The 19218-nt window shown below is 44.1% G+C and overlaps 1 long non-coding RNA gene across 1 annotated transcript; it reads left to right on the top strand.

Moving 5' to 3' along the window:
* Positions 1 to 8373: 8373 nt before the first annotated feature.
* LOC141109957 (uncharacterized) lies at positions 8374 to 19130 on the top strand. Its single transcript, XR_012236205.1, has 3 exons — positions 8374 to 8608; positions 14705 to 14816; positions 19039 to 19130. It is a non-coding gene; the product is annotated as an uncharacterized lncRNA (long non-coding RNA).
* The last annotated feature ends 88 nt before the right edge of the window (positions 19131 to 19218 follow it).

Raw genomic sequence — 19218 nt, 5'->3', positions numbered from 1 at the left:
CACTTTTCTAACAGTCATGCCCACTTTTCAGGCTGTCCAGCCTTCATCACACCCACTCTCTGGGCCCATATTATCTGGGCCACTTGCAGTCGTGATCCCCTCAGCTAATACCCTTTTTTGTGTTACTGTGTCTGCTCAATAACTCAAATAAGGGTGATGCTGTGATTTTAGGACACAACCCAGAACAGGAATGTCCACTACATGACCCATAGATGCAACCATCCCAGCAAATCTGGAACATTTGATAATTCAAGTCCACTAAGCCCAATGATTTATTAAAACACCAGAAATCGATGCACAAACATCATCTACATCCATTGCATATCCTGACTTTTGAAAACTGCAGTGTTCCCTGTATGGTTTAATAGTTATATAGATCGATAGAATCAGCTTCCATTTGTCTTCTGGTTATTTTTAATATGCTATTCCATCAGGTAATACCACCACCGAGGACACACGTATCACTGTGCTGGAAGGAGACTCCTTGGTCATTAAATGCATTGTGGACAGCAACCCTCAAGCCAACATTTCATGGCACTATAAAGACTCAATGCGCCATGGACCAGTGAATGGAGAGTTGCTAACCTATGAACTGGAGAACATTACATCAAGTGATGCTGGAAGATACCAATGCTCAGCGCAGAATAACCACTGGATCAGGAACAGAACCATAGAGATCATTGTGTATTGTAAGTTGCTCTCAGGCCTTTCATAAAGTGTATGAAAGTCAAAATATTTCATTTTGTATGGCATAGGGGATGATTAAGACCCTTACCTTTTTTTCTTCTTTGCTGTCTGTGTCCCTTTACAGAGATTTTCTTTCTCTTTATGTCTCAGAGGCAGTGGCGGCTGGTGCTCAAAATTTTTTTTGGGGCATAAACAAACTGAAAAATTCTGAAAAACACTGAAAAAACACATCAATTGCAGCCACTGTGCCCATAAAATGCAGCCACTGTGCCCATCATATGCAGCCATTGTGCCCATCATATGCAACCTTTGTGCCCATCATATGCAGCCATTGTGCCCTTCATATGCAACCTCTGTGCCCATCATATGCAGCCATTGTGCCCATCATATGCAGCCTCTGTGCCCATCATATGCAGCCTCTGTGCCCACCATATGCAGCCTCTGTGCCCATCATATGCAGTTTCTGTGCCCATCATATGCAGCTTCTGTGCCCACCATATACAGCTTCGTTGTCCATCATATGCAGCCTTTGTGCCCATTATATGCAGCTTCTGTGCCCACCATATGCAGCTTCTGTGCCCATCATATGCAGCTTCTGTGCCCACCATATACAGCTTCTGTGCCCATCATATGCAGCCTTTGTGCCCATTATATGCAGCTTCTGTGCCCACCATATGCAGCTTCTGTGCCCATCATATGCAGACTCTGTGGCCATCATATGCGGCCATTGTGCCCATCATGTGCAGCTTCTGTGCCCACCATATGCAGCTTCTGTGCCCACCATATGCAGCTTCTGTGCCCATCATATGCAGCTTCTGTGCCCATCATATGCAGCTTCTGTGAAAATCATATGCAGCTTTTGTGCCCACCATATGCAGCTTCTGTGCCCACCATATGCAGCTTCTGTGCCCATGATATGCAGCCACTGTGACCCCCTCCTTCGCTCACCCGCCCGTCATCAGACCGGCACTTACCCCATCCAGGTGACGCAGCGAGCTGAGGGATGGACAGGCGACGGCTCCTGCATCCTTCATGGTTCCCATGGGTCTCTTCCTCAATTCCGTGGGGGTGAAGGGCACGCACACTGGCAGTACTACCCCCCCTCGCGGGAGGATGTCCGGCACTTACTAGGCTGTTGGGTCCTCTCCTCCTGTGTCTCAGTGTGGGCAGCAGCGGTGGTGGAGGAGTCCGATCCTTCAGCTTCCTCCCCTGTGTGTCTCTTCCGCCAATAGGATGCCCGGCGCTTTGGCCAATCGGGAAACAGGTCTCACTGACCTGCCTCCTGATTGGCGGGGAGGCACTATATGCATCAGACGTTCAAAGCTTGGGATATTTTTTTATAACCTAACCCTGCTTTAAATTTCACAGCTTTATCCCTGACCTGTCTGGTGTGCTCCTTGGCCTTCATAATGGTGTTTGTTCACTAAGGTTCTCTAACAAACCTCTGCGGGCTTCACAGAACAGCTGCATTTATACTAAGACTAAATTACACACAGGTGGACTCTATTTACTAATTAGGTGACTTCTGAAGGCAATTGGTTCCACTAGCTTTTAGTTATGTGTATCAGAGTAAAGGGGGCTGAATACAAATGCACGCCACACTTTTCACATATTTGTTTGTAAAAAAAAAAATTATAAAAAATTTTGAAAAACATTTATCATTTTCAAATAAAAGAGCTGCTTAGCATTTTAAAGCCATTTTTTTCTCATATGTTTGTTTTTGTTTCTTACAGATCCTCCTTATATTAACATCGCCATCAAAGGTATTTTAGCTTTTTCCATTCCTCAGATCTTTGAAGAAATCATATGAGCTGCCAAACTCATTCATAACATACAAGCCTATTCTTATAAAGATTATCTCAACAGCATTCCCCAAGCAGCACCAGAAAAATCAAATGTCAAATTTTGAATGAAGTTCAGGAAATATTGCATGTCATACTTACCAACATCTTCATTCCAGTTCTTGAGACACTGTCCCCCTCACCCATAGCCCACACTTGAAATCCCCACTTTCCTAACAGTCTTGCCCAGGTCATGCCCACTTTTCAGGCTGTCCAGCCTTCATCACACCCACTCTCTACGCCCATATTATCTGGGCCACTTGCGGTCGTGATCCCCTCAGCTAATACCCTTTTTTGTGTTACTGTGCCTGCTCAATAACTCAAATAAGGGTGATGCTGTGATTTTAGGACACAACCCAGAACAGGAATGTCCACTACTTGACCCATAGATGCAACCATCCCAGCATATCTGGAACATTTGATAATTCAAGACCACTAAGCCCAATGATTTATTAAAACACCAGAAATCGATGCACAAACATCATCTAGATCAGTGGTTCTCAACTTCTGTTCTCAGGACCCACTAACAGGCCAGATTTTAAGTATTACCTTGGAGAGATGCAGACTAGAATACTGCAGTCACTGCGCAGCAAATGATATCACCTGTGATGTGTTTCAGTTTTCTTGCAAACCTGGCCTGTTATGGGTCCTGAGGACAGGAGTTGAGAACCACTGATCTAGATACATCCATCGCATATCCTGACTTTTGAAAACTGCAGTGTTCCCTGTATGGTTTAATAGTTTTATAGATCGATAGAATCAGCTTCCATTTGTCTTTTGGTTATTTTTAATATGCTATTCCATCAGGTAATACCACCACCGAGGACACACAAATCACTGTGCTGGAAGGAGACTCCTTGGTCATTAAATGCATTGTGGACAGCAACCCTCAAGCCAACATTTCATGGCATTATAAAGACTCAATGCGCCATGGACCAGTGAATGGAGAGTTGCTAACCTATGAACTGGAGAACATTACATCAAGTGATGCTGGAAGATACCAATGCTCAGCGCAGAATAACCACTGGATCAGGAAAAGAACCATAGAGATCATTGTGCATTGTAAGTTGCTCTCAGGCCTTTCATAAAGTGTATGAAAGCCAAAATATTTCATTTTGGATGGCATAGGGGATGATTAAGACAAACTTCACTTTCACATTATGTCTCAGAGTCATAGCAGGAAGTAAGAGGAGATCTCTCCAAAGCAAAAGTAGGTGTCCCACTGGAAGATTATCCCTCACCTTCCCTTTACCAACTTCAATATGTTGGATTTCCCATCTTCCCATTTCTGCACCTGAGACAATGGTCACCAGGACTAGTAAAGAGGGGGGATGTCCCAAGCGGAGACACAGGCAGCAATGGACATGACAGAGGTTCCCTTCCACATTTTATTCAAATGTGCATACATTATAAATATATGAATAAGTCCCTACCGGCAGTGGCGGTGCGTCCATAAAGGGCACAGGAGTGCCGCCCCCTCTCTCCTGGCACCGCTTTATCACCATAGATAGATTCATGCTTTGCATGAATCTATCTATGGTCGCGGCTGACATCCCCTATTCAGGTGTCTGACCCTTTTTTGGCACCGGGCACCTGAATTACAGTGGCGGGTTTTTTTTTAAAGCACCTGATTAGAGCCGTAGGCTCTAATAGGCGCCCAAAAAGGTGAACAGCGGGCGCAATGCTGTGAGTTTACTGGTCACTCAGCTGTGTGTTAGCAAAGCGAAGGAATTCCCTTTGCAAACACTGAACCACCTCTCAGCCAATCAGGTGCTCGGGTCTGTTACCTGTCACTTGATTGGCTGAAACGTCAGGTGCTGTGATTGGACGCCTGATAGAGAGGACGGAAGAAGACATCCAGGAGCGTGCAGGACACCGCCGCTGACCCGCTGCGAGACAGGTAAGTGCCGGCACACTGCACACTGGCAGCATTTGATGGGGCACAGTAGCGGAAATTGATGGGCACACTGACAGCAATTGATTGGCACACTGGCAGCAATTGATGGGTAGCGTAGCTGCCTTTGGTGGCACAGTGGCTGTGTTTGATGGCACAGTGGCTGCGTTTGATGGGCACAGTGGCTGCGTTTGATGGCACAGTGGCTGCGCTTGATGGGCACAGTGGCATCATTTGATGGGCACAGTGGCTGTGTTTGATGGGCACAGTGGCTGCGTTTGATGGCACAGTGGCTGCAGTTGATGTTTTTTTTTTTTCAGTTTAGTTTCGCCCCCTCCCAAAAAAATTTTGAGCACCAGCCGCTACTGCTTACCGGCAATATAGGAGGATGTTAGTTTGGGAATTGTGGGCATCTTCTAGATCAGTGGTTCTCAACCTCAGTGCTCAAGTGCCCCCAACAGGCCATGTTTTCAGGTGTTCCTTTACTTTGTACAGCTGCTTTAAATCAATATCAATGACATAGTATTGATAAGAGCTATTTTATCTAAGGGAAGTTCCCAAAACATGGCTCCTTGGGGTTACCTGAGGACTGAGGTTGAGAACCACTGTTCTAGATAACACTGCTGCTGTGTTTTGTTTTGTTTTTTTTTGTCATGTAACTGTAATGTTCACCATAACATGGAAAAAAAATAATTGTGTGGAAGTGTGTCTTTTATTGCCTTATGGCCCTTTTTTGTGCCAAACGCTCCAACATGACCCACTCCATGGGGTACAAAATAGCAATCTCCTGAACACCTCTCAGAGGACTCTTGCAATGAGTGTGTTCCAAGGATATCTGTAGGCAAAATTTAAAATGTATGTTTGGGGGAAAAATCATAGTACATGTATTAGTACATATCTGCAATACATACACGTTTGCCAATGTTTTATCTCTTTAACCACTTCAGCTCCCGAATGTTTAACCCCCTACATGACCAGGTCATTTTTTGCGATACGGCACTGCGTTACTGTAACTGACAATTGCATGAGCGTGCAACGCTGTAACCAAATAAAATGTTTGTCCTTTTTCTCCCACAAATGGAGTTTTCTTTTGGTGTTTTTTGATCACCTCTGCAGTTTTTATTTTTTGCGCTATAAACAAAAAAAGACAGACAAAAAAACAAACAATATTTTTTACTTTTTGCTATATCCAATAAAAACATGTAAATAATCGAATTTCTTCATCGATTTAGGCCAATGTGTATTCTGCTATATATTTTTGGTAAAAAAATACCAATAAGCGTTTATTGATTGGTTTGTGCAAAAGTTATAGCGTCTACAAACTATGGGATATTTTTCTTTATTTTTTTCTTTATTATATATATGTGCAGGACTGAAGGGAAGGCCGGTGTTCAGTGTTAATGAAAAGGATCCAGCTATGTCAGAGAATAATTGGAAAAGAAGGTGGGAGGATGAAACACAGGACAGGCAAAGCTATCATTTGAGCAGGGGTGTTGCTAGGTGGGAAAAAGACCAGGGGCTTCAGCCCGGAGGTAAAGCGGGGGGTGGGGGGTGGGAGTGAGGTGTGGTGGTCGGGGGGCGGGCTCGGGGAGGGTGATAGGCTCACTTGCTTATCACTGACCTACCTGACATATACTGACCTACCTGACTGACATACATGACTGACCTACCTGACATACATGACTGACCTATCTGACATACATGACTGGCCTACCTGACATACATGACTGACCTGACTGACATACCTGACATACATGACTGACCTGACTGACATACATGACTGACCTACCTGACTGACATACATGACTGACCTACCTGACATACATGACTGACCTATCTGACATACATGACTGGCCTACCTGACATACATGACTGACCTGACTGACATACATGACTGACATGACTGACCTACCTGACATACATGACTGACCTACCTGACATACATGACTGGCCTAACTGACATACATGACTGACCTGACTGACATACATGACTGACATGACTGACCTACCTGACATACATGACTGACATGACTGACTTACATGACTGACATTACTGACCTACCTGACATACATGACTGACCTACCTGACATACATGACTGACATGACTAACCTACCTGACATACATGACTGACATGACTGACATACATGACTGACCTAGCTGACATACATGACTGACATGACTGACCTACCTGACATACATGACTGACCTGACTGACATACATGACTGACCTACCTGACTGACATACATGACTGACCTACCTGACATACATGACTGACCTATCTGACATACATGACTGGCCTACCTGACATACATGACTGACCTGACTGACATACATGACTGACATGACTGACCTACCTGACATACATGACTGACCTACCTGACATACATGACTGGCCTACCTGACATACATGACTGACCTGACTGACATACATGACTGACATGACTGACCTACCTGACATACATGACTGACATGACTGACTTACATGACTGACATTACTGACCTACCTGACATACATGACTGACCTACCTGACATACATGACTGACATACATGACTGACCTACCTGACATACATGACTGACATACATGACTGACCTACCTGACATACATGACTGACATGACTAACCTACCTGACATACATGACTGACCTGACTGACATACATGACTGACCTGACTGACATACATGACTGACATGACTGACCTACCCTACCTGACATACATGACTGACCTACCTGACATACATGACTGACATGACTAACCTACCTGACATACATGACTGACCTACCTGACATACACATGACTGACCTATCTGACATACACATGACTGACCTATCTGACATACACAGATTGTTGCAGTCTTACCTGTGTCAGAGTCCACTCATCCCGGGCCCTGGCATTCACCAGACAGCCCTGCAGGCTCCAAGCAGCCAGAGCCAGGAATCAGGATAGAAGAGCCGCCCGCCCATTTACACAGAGTGAGCGACTCAGCGGGGATCTCCCAGTGCCCAGCGTGGCCGTGGTGTCATTCCCCCCTCCTCCTGGACCCGGCAGCGCCTATGATGGACGTCACACGTCCCGCAGTCTCAGCATTGGAAGAGTGTGACATCTGTCATAGGATCCGGGTCCGGAGGCGGGACTTTTTGTACGCCACTCGGCCGCGCTGGCGGGAGATCTTCCCTGTTGCCGCGGCTCAGAGCTAATAATGTATTTAGGGATTTTGAGACCCGGGGCTTTTTGGGGGCACACTCAGGGCTCCAGCCCCTGTCAGCTCCCCCTCCCGACGCCACTGCATTTGAGGTTTCCATGTAAACTGTTTTACTGCAAGTTAAAGCAGAGCTTCACCCAAAAAGGGAAGTTCCACTTGTTTGCACCGCTGCCACATTTGCCACTTTTTGAGGGGGGGGATATGGTATCTAGCTTTGACAGGTATCCTCTCCCACTTTCGTCTCAGATCGCTGCGGCCTCCCCTCCCTCCCCCACAGTCTTTTGGGACACATCACAGGTCCCAGAAGACTACATACCCATTCACAAGGCACAGCACGACTCGCGCATGCGCAGTAGGAAACCAGTTATAAAGCTGCAAGGCTTCACTTCTTTTTTTCCCTTACTTGCTATCCTGGCGCCTGCACCCAAAGCTGATTGAAGAATCGGTTAGGGTGAGGACAAATCTGGAGGGGGCACACCCCCCCTAAATCTGGCCCAGTGTGACCCTCACAGTGAAAAATGCCAGTTCTAGTTCTCATTGGATAATGGGTGCTGGTTTGGCTGAGGTTAACTATGAAGCAAGGCTGCAATAGCTAAGTGAAACTTAATCACAGAGCATCATAATTTTTTAATGGTTAATAAAGGATACTGTCTGTCTGATTTAGACTCTTCTACATATTTTGTTTTTCAGATAAACCCAGAAAAATGCCTTGTCCCTCCCCCTGCTGCCTGGAGCAGTCGAATAAAATTAAGTGTCAATGTATAATTATGGCTTTTCCAGAAGCAATTACACAATGGAAAGTGAATGATGAATCCTATCCCTCTTCCTATAACAGAAATGACCTTCACATTACCACTGACATATATGGTTCATTAAGTATAAGTACACTGGAGATAAATGTAAACTGGGGGTATAGGTCAAGTATACAGTGCAGTAGTTCCAATCAGCAAGGAGAACTGGTCATAAAACTGTTAAATTATAGTAAGTATTGCTTATAACAAAAAGGAATATATAATGTAATTGTATGTTTTGACTTAAAGTGGTGTTCCAGCCGAAATTATACTTTTTAAATAAAAATACCCCTATAATACACAAGCTTAATGTATTCTAGTAAAGTTAGTCTGTAAACTAAGGTCTGTTTTGTTAGTTTATAGCAGTAGTTTGTTATTTTTATAAACTTACAGCAGGCCGTGGCCATCTTAAGTCTGGGCATCTGAAGCCAGACTGTATTTCTTCCTGGATCTCATCCTTGCAGATCTCGCACATGCTCAGTGCAGCACAAGCAGTGTAATAGGTTTCAGGTCAGGTTTCCATAGCAACGGCAGTGTCAGAGGAAGTTGCCGCCCCTTCACAGAAGGCATTGCAAACAGGAAATGATGCGATGGGCCACGGCCAGGGAGGAGGAAGTGAAAAATGAAGACAGCAGATATACAGTAGATGCTGAGAAAAAAAAATTAAAAATATCCAATTTGTTTACAGTGCACAGTTTAGTGAGGGATGCTGAAGAGTTGTAAAAGTGGATGGAACTCCACTTTAAAGTCACACTAAAGCTTTGTTTTTTTTTTTTAAATAACAAACATGTCATACTTACCTCCACTGTGCAGCTCGTTTTGCACAGAGTGGCCCCAAACATCCTCTTCTGGGGTCCCTGGGCGGCTCTCGCAGGCTCCTCCCTGCATTAGATAACCCCCTGGGAGAAGCGCTCTCCCAGGGGGTTACCTTGCAGGTGCGCTCCTGAGTCATTCATTCGGCGAATGTATGACTCGGCCCCGCCCCCCGGCGCCCAGGTCATTGGCCAACGGCTGCGCTGCTATCAATCCATCCAATCAGCACCCGAGACGCCGGCTTTTGCTGGTGTGCTCGTCCCCGGGACGTGATAGAGGGGGTAGAGGTAATTCAAACGGGGGCTCGGGGGGGGGGGGAGCTGCAGCATTACAGCAGGTTTTGGATAGAGTGTAGAGAGTTTAGAATATCTGTCAGTTATTATTGCTGTCTGTGCCCCCCTTTAGGGAGATTATCCCCTCTCTATTTGTCCTGTTTACCATTATCATTGAAAGTGAAAGTAAAAGAAAATCACAAATTTTGGGTCCCCAGAAAAGTAATAGAGGGGAAATCTTTCAATGGGGACACTAGTTCTGATGACCTGGGGGGCCTCAAGGAAATCCCTTAATTTGCAGGTATTTCCTCTCACTTCCTGTTTGGCTATGGGACAGGAAGTGAAGGGAAATCTCCGCAATGGGACACGGCACAAAAAAATTTGACAGGGGTTATACTGCTTCCTTGCTCTATCCAAAATTAAAAGAAATGCCACGTACACACGGTCGGACTTTGCGGCAGGAAAAGTCCGACGGAATCTTTTCAGTGGACATTCCAATCGTGTGTATGGCTCATCGGACTTTTTTTTTTCGAAAATTCTGACGGACCTAAAAATAGAACATGTTTCAATTCTTTCCGACGGAATCAGTTCCTATCGGGAAAATATGCTGTTCCGACGGACCAAAAACGACGCATGCTCTGAAGCAAGTACGAGATGGCAGCTATTAGCTACTCGTAATGAGTTTAATTTTTTTTTTCTAATTCTGTAATTGTATTTGAGGCTTACTGTATTAAAAAGATTGGACTGAGGCTGTGAATAATGAGACACTGGAGTGGCCATGAAGTGCCTTCTGTAAGTGAGGTTGTTAAGATGACTAATACTCACGCCACTTATGAGATAATGTTTGCATCATCACAATGGTAGCTACCAAACAATGAGTTCCCATTGGAAACCATGGACTGAATGGTACAAAATAAGTAGTAATGAATACTAAACTCAATTCAGAACTACCCACTTCCCTGGGCAGAGACAGATTTGTTAGCAGAGACAGATTTGTTATGTCAAGTAATAATATGGAGATCATATCCCACTTGAATATGCTGGACTGTGTACCTATATGATTTTTCTTGACTAGGGTAGTTCAGATAACTTACTACCCCAACTCAAAATTGTACCTACCACTCCCACTTATTACTAAATAAGGACACTGACACTGTATTGGATTTAAATGGTCAGTTTGGCCTTTATTAACTCACAACCAAAATAAAATATAAACATTATTAAATACTCCAGCTCCAATCCGAATAACTGGTTGCCGGTCCCTGATGACCCCATCTTCCCAACTGTGGAATCTGTGGTACCTCTAAGTTAGGTTCTGTCCCAAACCACCAAATACCGCCTCGAGGACTCTAACTGACCACAGACTCCTACCACCTTACTACCTGGTAGTCTAGACTGAACCAGACCAACCGGGAGGACTCCATACCTGAGATGGGTCGCACCGTTTTCTCAAATACCTCATGGTGTATACCCATTGTCAAGGACCCAATCGTAGACTCTGTCTTCTTCACCACCGCCAAACCAGTTCCACTAGGGTGGGAGGGAGGGACGTTCCACCACGATTTCTGCCTCTGACTGATGTGCCTCTGCTCCACCCCCACCCTATTATCACACAGCTCCCCTCTGTCTCCCCGTGACTCCTCCAATCCGGTAGGAGCAAGTTCTTTTTATCTGACCAGCACCTATTCCAGTCTGGTAGTTACCTCCACCCCATCATGTATGTCCTGCGCTTACATTTCTTTCCAGCTGCGTACATGTCTTTCTCATTTCTTTTCTTTTAATATGTTTACAGTATAAGTTTGCTCTATCGTTTTATTCAGTTCTAGTTTTACATAAATAATGTTATAGAATGTCATTTGTAAATCTCAGGGCAAACTGGAAAAATCCAACTGTGAACATGATATGTTCTTTATATTCTTTTTGTGTATGCCTAAACATGGCTGCTGCCTTAAGATGTTAAATGTATGTTTCTGTATAATTAATAAAAATATTTGGAAAAAAAAAAAAGATTGGACTGCGGATGCACCTGCAGTCTGAGGGTGGCAGTGTTCAGCTGCAGGCTATTTTTTTTTTAAGAAGCCTCCAGCCTGCATGTGGTTGCTTTGTTTTAGCAGATTTGTCTTGATCATCAGTCAATGACAGTCGGGATTGAGAGCCAGCAGTTCAGAAACAGATCAACTCTGCAGCTAATCTGTTATATTATAAAATATTGTTTTATTTTTTTTTTTATCCTTTGTTGCATCAGTGCTGAACTGCTGATGATCTCTTGCTGTTTTTGTTACAGCCATTTCCTGTGTCTTCAGCAATGACTGCATGGCATTTCTCAGGATGGATTTCCTGATGGTGACAACAGTGGACCAACTTGCAATGTGTGTTGAAATGGCCACTTGTAGTCTCCATTGGAAGCCTGTTCAAATTTCTAAATATTACCACAGATTTATCTCACTTGCCAGAATTTATTGGCTGTTATTGCTAGTTACACGGCCCGTTCCCACCCAACCCGGAAATCTACCTTTTATTTAAGCTGTGCTTATACGAACACTCTTGGCTTAAGCATGAGGATCTGTTCCTCACCCCCTCTATGTTGGTTACTATGTTGGTCCTGTGTTCCCATGTTCCAGTATTTATGAGTTCCTGAGTTGCAGTGTTCCTGAGTTCCCGTGCCTCTACTGTACACTTCTCTACTGTGCCCCCCCTCCCCCCAGAGACTTTGTCAGTCCACTCTCTTCTGTGACCCCACTCTCTCGTCATCCCATTCTCTCCAGTGACCCCTGCACTCTGTGCTACTTGTCTCCCCGTATCTCTAGTATCTCCACGTTCCAGTGTTCCTGTGTTCTCTTGTCCGGAGGCTCATGTCTCTCTAGATATCAATCTCAGCTTTGTATCTGACTTTGCTTGTTTGCTGCCTGGTCTGATCTTGTTTCAGAGTTTGTCTATTGATTTTGAACTATCCTCGTGTTCTTTCCTTGGTCAGCTGCCATCTGCACCAGTGGGTCTGAAGGCCAAAACTTGGGAGCAGTTCAGCAGCAAGGTCCATCGCTCCTTGTGGTGTATGCTAGTGAATATCAGTTGACTCCTTAGGCTCTGCGACTATACTTTTCTTAAGGCACAAACCCTCACCTAACACACAGAAAGCATAGAGGGTCCACAATCATGGCCAGTCAAGTACCTGCTTCTACATTCTGATCTCTGGAGGCATACAGTAGGTACAAATACTCTATGTTGGTCCATCCGATGAATGCAGCTAGGGCCTGTATCCTGGCGCTCTGAAAGCAGGAGTCTCCCCCACACTTTTGCAATGGTTTTCTAGAATAGACTAAACTCATTCCAACGGAAAACCTATCCACACCCTTACATGGTAAGGAGGAAAAATTTAGAGGAAAGTAGTTCCACTGGATGCTCTTCACATCTATACATATGAATATGGCATGGAGTGAGATTCCATTTCTGTCCCCCCCCCCCTCTTTTTTTTTTTTTTTGCTCTTTCTGTTTTTCTCTCTCCTGATTCCCCTCCTACAATGGCCCCTGTTTGGGGAAAGCCATGAGTTTCCCTTCCTGTAAATGTTAAAAAAATGTTTCAGACGGGAAGTAGGCTGGCTAGCATGTCTCTGTTTACTGTAATGCTCTATAATTCTGTAATGGAATACCGACTTCTATAATGGTTTATTCTATCATTTATCCAATGTCTGGACTGTTGTATTGCCTTGCCAGCATTCCTGTCTGTTTATGAAAATTATAAAGAAATAAAAAAAGTCAAACTCAGATATTATTATATCCAGTGGCCCCCACCCAGCTAGCCGACCCCGCCCAGCCAGCCATCCATCCGACCACCACCAAACCCCCCTCCCACCCACCATCACTCAATCGATCGCAGCTACCCATCCCCCATCTATTGCTGCTTCGCTTGCTCGCCCGTCGCCCGCCAGCCCTGCACGTACCATTATCCCTGCGTCTCCTCCCGGCTATTCAGGAGTCCTGGAATCCGGCCGATGAAGTCTTAGGACTCCCGGCCATATGGGTCTCAGGACCCGCTGATTGGCCAGGATTGGCCAGGAGGAAAAACAGGAAGACATTAGCAAATATTAATCTGCTAATGTCACATAACTGGGTGGGCTCAGGGCGCAGTGCTCTGTGCCCCGAGCCCACCCTTTTTTTAAGCCAATTACAGCCTCCGGCTCTAGTCATGTACTTAAAAAAAACCCCATTGGAATCCACTCGTCCGGTGTCCTGCATGTAGATTAGGGGCGCAGGGATTAGACTGCACTGTTATATATACAGTAAGTAAATGATTTGGGCCAGTGCACAAAGCAAGGCCCATAAAGACATGGATGAGAGAGTTTGGGGTGGAGGAACTTAATTGGCCTGCACAGAGTCCTGACCTCAACCGGATAGAACACCTTTGGGATGAATGAGAGTGGAGACTGTGAGCGAGGCCTTCTCGTCCAACATCAGCGCCTGACCTCACAAACGCACTTCTGGAAGAATGGTCAAACATTCCCATAGACACACTGCTAAACCTTGTGGATGGCCTTCCCAGAAGAGTTGAAGCTGCAAAGGGTGGACCATCTCAATATTGAACCCTACAGACTAAGACTGGGATGCCATTAAAGTTTATGTGCGTGTAAAGGCAGGTGTCCCAATACTTTTGGTAATATAGTGTATATGGTCACTATTTAATTAAGTAATTTTTGTTTGCATATGCTATTTCTTTTCAAGTCATATATGTTTTTGCTAATTGCACTTTATAGGAAAAATTCACTTTGTGGAATTTTTCTGCACTTTCGTATTCATCGTATTCACTTATACTTATCGTATTCATTTTTACACTATTGATTATTTAAGTTTTTATGTAGTTTTTAAGTAAGTTTTTATGTATGCCTGATTTTGTGTTTATAACTATAGGGGATTTTCTATTATCTTAATACACATTGGTTGGGATAGCGCACAGTATTATTATTTCTATAGAGTTTTGCAATGTAGTATTCAACTACCTTCTTTGTGTAGCAGTCTCAGTATTGGAAGCCAAGCATCGCATGCCAAGATTCAAGTAAGAAAACACATGCCTCTTATATTTAGACAATATTTGCTAATTCCAGGGTTTAGCTTTAATCATTTCTAAATATGACATATGAAAAGTTTGGTTTATCTTGAAACACAATATGCTTTGTTATGTATGTATTGATTTTTTTCATCTTCTGCAGGAAGAACTCTCCATAACTCTTACACCACCATTATACTTGCTATAGTGTTTGCTATACTAATCATCGCTGTGCTGCCGGCAAAAGGCCTTTTATTAATACAATACTACAAGAAGTAAGTATGAAACATATTTTCACATGACATTTTCTGGAATGAGTGTATGGTTCTTGTCACCAATAACGTGCAGCACTTCAGCCGTTAAGTCAAGTCATTTTTCTGTTTAGGTTGTCAGGGAGATAACGTAACAATGCTGAATTGTTTGGTTGTGGCCATTCTTATATAATTGTATGTAGCAGATTCAGAGCTCACAACTTGCTCTTAATAGGAGCAAAGATGTACCGTAATTGTAGAGACTCTTTTGAGCAAAGCACATACCTGTAAAGAAGGAACAGAGTACTTACCTTTCCTACCTTCCAGGCTGCTGAATAAAGGGTCCGATCCTGAGAAACCTCTGAAGTGTGGGCCACCCCCCCAGTTGTCACTGGTTCCTTCTGCAGACCTCCACATCACTGCAGCATACATTACTGATAAGGCATTAGCAGGAGAATTCAGTAGTGTGAGCCATGAGGAACATAGTAGACCAACACTCCAGGAAGGGTCAGCTTTCCAATAGACTTTGGGGGACCCTTTCTTCTTATTATTATTAGTATACAGGATTTATATAGCGCCAACTGTTTATGCAGCGCTTTACAATATAAAAAGGAGACAATACAGTCATGATACAATAAAATACAAGAGGACTAAGAGGGCCCTGCTCAGAAGAGCTTACAATCTAATAGGGTGGGGCAGGTGGTACAAAAGGTTGTAACTGTGGGGAATGAGCTGATGGAAGTGGTAGAAGATTAGTTGGAGACGTGATAGGCTTTCCAGAAGAGATGAGTTTTCAGGGATCGTCTGAAGGTAGCAAGAGCAGGGGATAGCTGGACCGGTGGAGATAGCAAGTTCCAGAGGATTGGAGAGGCTCTGGAGAAATCCTGGAGGCGAGCATCGGAGGAGGAGATGAGAGAGCTTGAGAGTAGGAGGTCTTGAGGAGAGCGGAGAGGGCGATTTGGGTGATATTTGGAGACAAGGTTGGTGATGTAGCTCGGGGCAGAGTTGTGAATGGCTTTGTATGTTGTGGTTAGTATTTTGAATTTAGTTCGCTGGGTGAGGGATTGGAGGAGAGGGTTGGCAGACACTGAGCTGTTGGTAAGGTGGATAAGTTTGGCAGCAGCATTCATGATAGACTGAAGAGGGGATAGCCTATGGAGAGGCAGGCCAATGAGAAGGGAGTTGCAATAGTCAAGGCGAGAGATAACAAGGGAGTGAATGAGGAGCTTGGTGGTTTCATTTCTTATGATTGGAGAGGCGTTCAGCAGGGTGGGCCAAAGGAAAGGTAAGCATGTACACTCTTCTTTTACAGCTATGCCTTTCCTTGCAAACGTTGGTATAGTGACAGGGTCATTTTGAGCTGCCCCTAAGTCTTATGGACATCTGCACAAACTGTGTCATGGTTTCTTTTGGGTCAGTTCCTCATCTAAACCTCGGAGTTTCATCAACTATGGTATATGGTTTGGATTTTGTATCCTATGGTATATGGTTTGGATTTTGTATCCTATGGTATATAGTTTGGATTTTGTATGCACAACTCAATACCACCTTTTCCTTCTAACTGTCTATATTGAAAATAAAAATATTTGAACCATAAACACGGATGCTTGGTTCACACGTGCTCCTGTTTAGACCAATGGATGGGCCATACATAAAGATTGGGCAAGACTTTGGAATATGAATCAGCCTAATATAGATAGGCCAAACTGGGAGATATAAAGAGACAGAGGGGGCCCACCCATCTAAATGCGAACTGTTTAATAAAGGAATACAAATAAAATAGTATTAAACAGGGCTTTTTTTCTCAGAGAATAGGTGCAGGAACTATCCCCTTCTGAATCACTCCTTGTGTCCGCTACCTAACCACCTCTGAGCACCATCCATTAGCTCCACCTCCTACCCGCCTCCCAGTACTGGCCCTTTTAGAGAGTACAGAGCTAAGTATCATTTTGTGGTGCTAAGTAATTTGTATGGAATGTGTTATGATAACAAGAAAAGTAGTAAAATAAATACTCTGCAGCCAGCAACAATAGACCCCCCACAGCAGTAATAGATACCCCCGCAACAATAGACTACCACTTACAAAATACCACCCCAGCAACAATAGATCCACCCCTGCAACAATAGACCCCCAGCAACATATGGGGGTATATGTCTGTGAAGGTCCTAATTTATCCAGGTCATGGTATAGCTAGTATTAGTTCACCACATTCAACTGGACTTGTTCTTTAATGTTGAAAACATTGTGTAGCTTGCCAAGCCACTTCTTCAGTTCCAATGATTGTCAGGAAGATACCCAACATTTATATCCACACCTTAAGATACCTACTCAAATCACCATGAAATATGTAGATATTTGTCCAAGAACATGATGGGACTTGTAAAACTTGTAGAACCACCATATTCTAGTTACATAATCCCATTGTTGATGTCATAAAGGTAGCATAGGTGTTAGTGCCACAATTTACGCGGTATGAACTGTCAAATCACCGGGGTGTAGATGTTAAAATGGCATTATATGGGAAGATGGTGTTGAAGGCCCCCACTCCTGTCCAAGGATGGTTGTTCCATTTTATCTTTAGCCATGTACATCAAAGCACTAACACTTATGCGGGCTTCCTTTCAACAACAATGTGATTGTGTAACTAGAACAGGATGGTTCTACAACTTTCACATTCTGTTCTTGGACAAGCAACATCTTCACATTCCATGATGTTTGGATTAAGGTGTCTCAAGGTGTGAATCTAAATGTCGCTATCTTCCTTTTGCTAGAAGTAAAGAAGTGGCTTGGTATGCTATAAAATGTCTCCAATATTACAAAACAAGTCCAGTTGAATGTCATCTACTATGTACTGTATATGAACAAAAAGAGAAAGCAAGAGCACCAGTGGATAAGAAACATATGTAGCACCCTCTAGTGTGTGTTACTAGTGTTAGAGTAGGCAAACTTTATCCTGACTCATTATTAATCCTGTGAGTCTGTAATTAGGTCAGGGTTATTAGAGTTCAGGGCCGGATGACTTATGCAGGCAGGTCTCTGGTGCCTCCCCTGGGTCTAAAAGTTTGGAGAAACTTCTAGAGGTTAGTGGGCAGAGGCCAGGAGGACTGTTCTGCATACTTAGGGGAGTCTGGACAATCCCCGGGCAGTGGGCCTGGGGCCAAGCCAGCCCTTAAGTATGGGATGAGTCATACCAGCGGGGAAGTCCGGTGGAAGATGGAGATGCAGTACTGAGGGAGACTGTCAGTGGTCCTTAAGACGAACCCCCTAGTGTAGGTGGAGGGGTGGGTGCTCTGCCTCGGGCCAGGGCTCAGGTGGCCTGGCTGGAAGGATCCTATTACAGGATAAGTTGGAAGGAGGCTTTTCTGAGAGGCAGCGGGAACAAGGAGGACAGTGTGAGTACAGCACGGTGCAGGGACTGACCAGAGGAGAGACTACCACATGTAACAGGTCTCTCTTGAAGACAGCGGTGGGCTTAAGTCTTCATCAAACTTTGCCTTGGGAGATCTCTAGTGATTCAGTCTAGTAGACTGGTGATGAAGCAGCCAGGTGGACTGGTGAAGAGGAAGTCAGGTGTGCTAGCATTTCTTGCATATGTAGAGCTGGGACCAGTGTCTACAGGGAGTTGAAGGCACAACCACAACACATGTGCTATTTTTCTAAGTGACTGAGAGTTCCTAGCCTGTAAGGGGCTGTTGCTAATCCCACAGAGGCTGTTAGTTTCTAAAGGGAGTAAATCAAGTAAAGCTTTATATAGGGAGGAAGTTGTTCCTGGTTTTATTACTGTCAAGTTTGGGCATCCCATAATTCCTATCCCCATCCAAGATATTATCCCCTCAATAAAACCACTAAACAAAAAGTTCAAGGACTGTTTTCTGTGTCTGAATGCAAGTTGAAGATGCTGTGTTCCTGGCTGTGCAGCAGTGGGGAACCCTGACATGTGCCTCTCCTACGGGGGTAGTGCTATAATTTGCCTTTTAAATGATCCAATTCACTTCAAACAAAAATCAAACTCTTTTCAGTCGCCAGAAGATCTAATATTATTGAGTGCCCATATAGTCTCTCCAGCCTTGGTGTGCCTCTTTAAGTCTTTGTTTTTTTGCAGATCTTCAGAAATAAAGAGAAACAAACTGCTCAATGTGGAAATAAGGAGCAAAAAATGACGCAATACATGTCTATATTTTAATATGTAGGAAAGAGCCAGATCTCTCAACCAGTATTAATCTGATTGGGTTGATTTTTGTGCAGGAGGAAATTTAAGGAAGTATCTGAAAACAAGACGAAATGCAGCACAGACTGCAAAGAAAACTACTGCACAGACTGCAAAGTCTTTTTCAATGTAAGTGAATATAAAAAAATCTCTTCCTTAGGCATCTGCCAAATATTTATTTTACAAAAAAATGTGTAGGCAATGCTAGCCACCGATGC

Source organism: Aquarana catesbeiana, linkage group LG10 (genome assembly GCF_042186555.1).
Source record: "Aquarana catesbeiana isolate 2022-GZ linkage group LG10, ASM4218655v1, whole genome shotgun sequence".
NCBI lineage: Eukaryota > Metazoa > Chordata > Amphibia > Anura > Ranidae > Aquarana > Aquarana catesbeiana.
The sequence above is the reverse complement of the archived record's forward strand: the minus strand, read 5'-3'. Positions and strand labels throughout refer to the sequence as shown.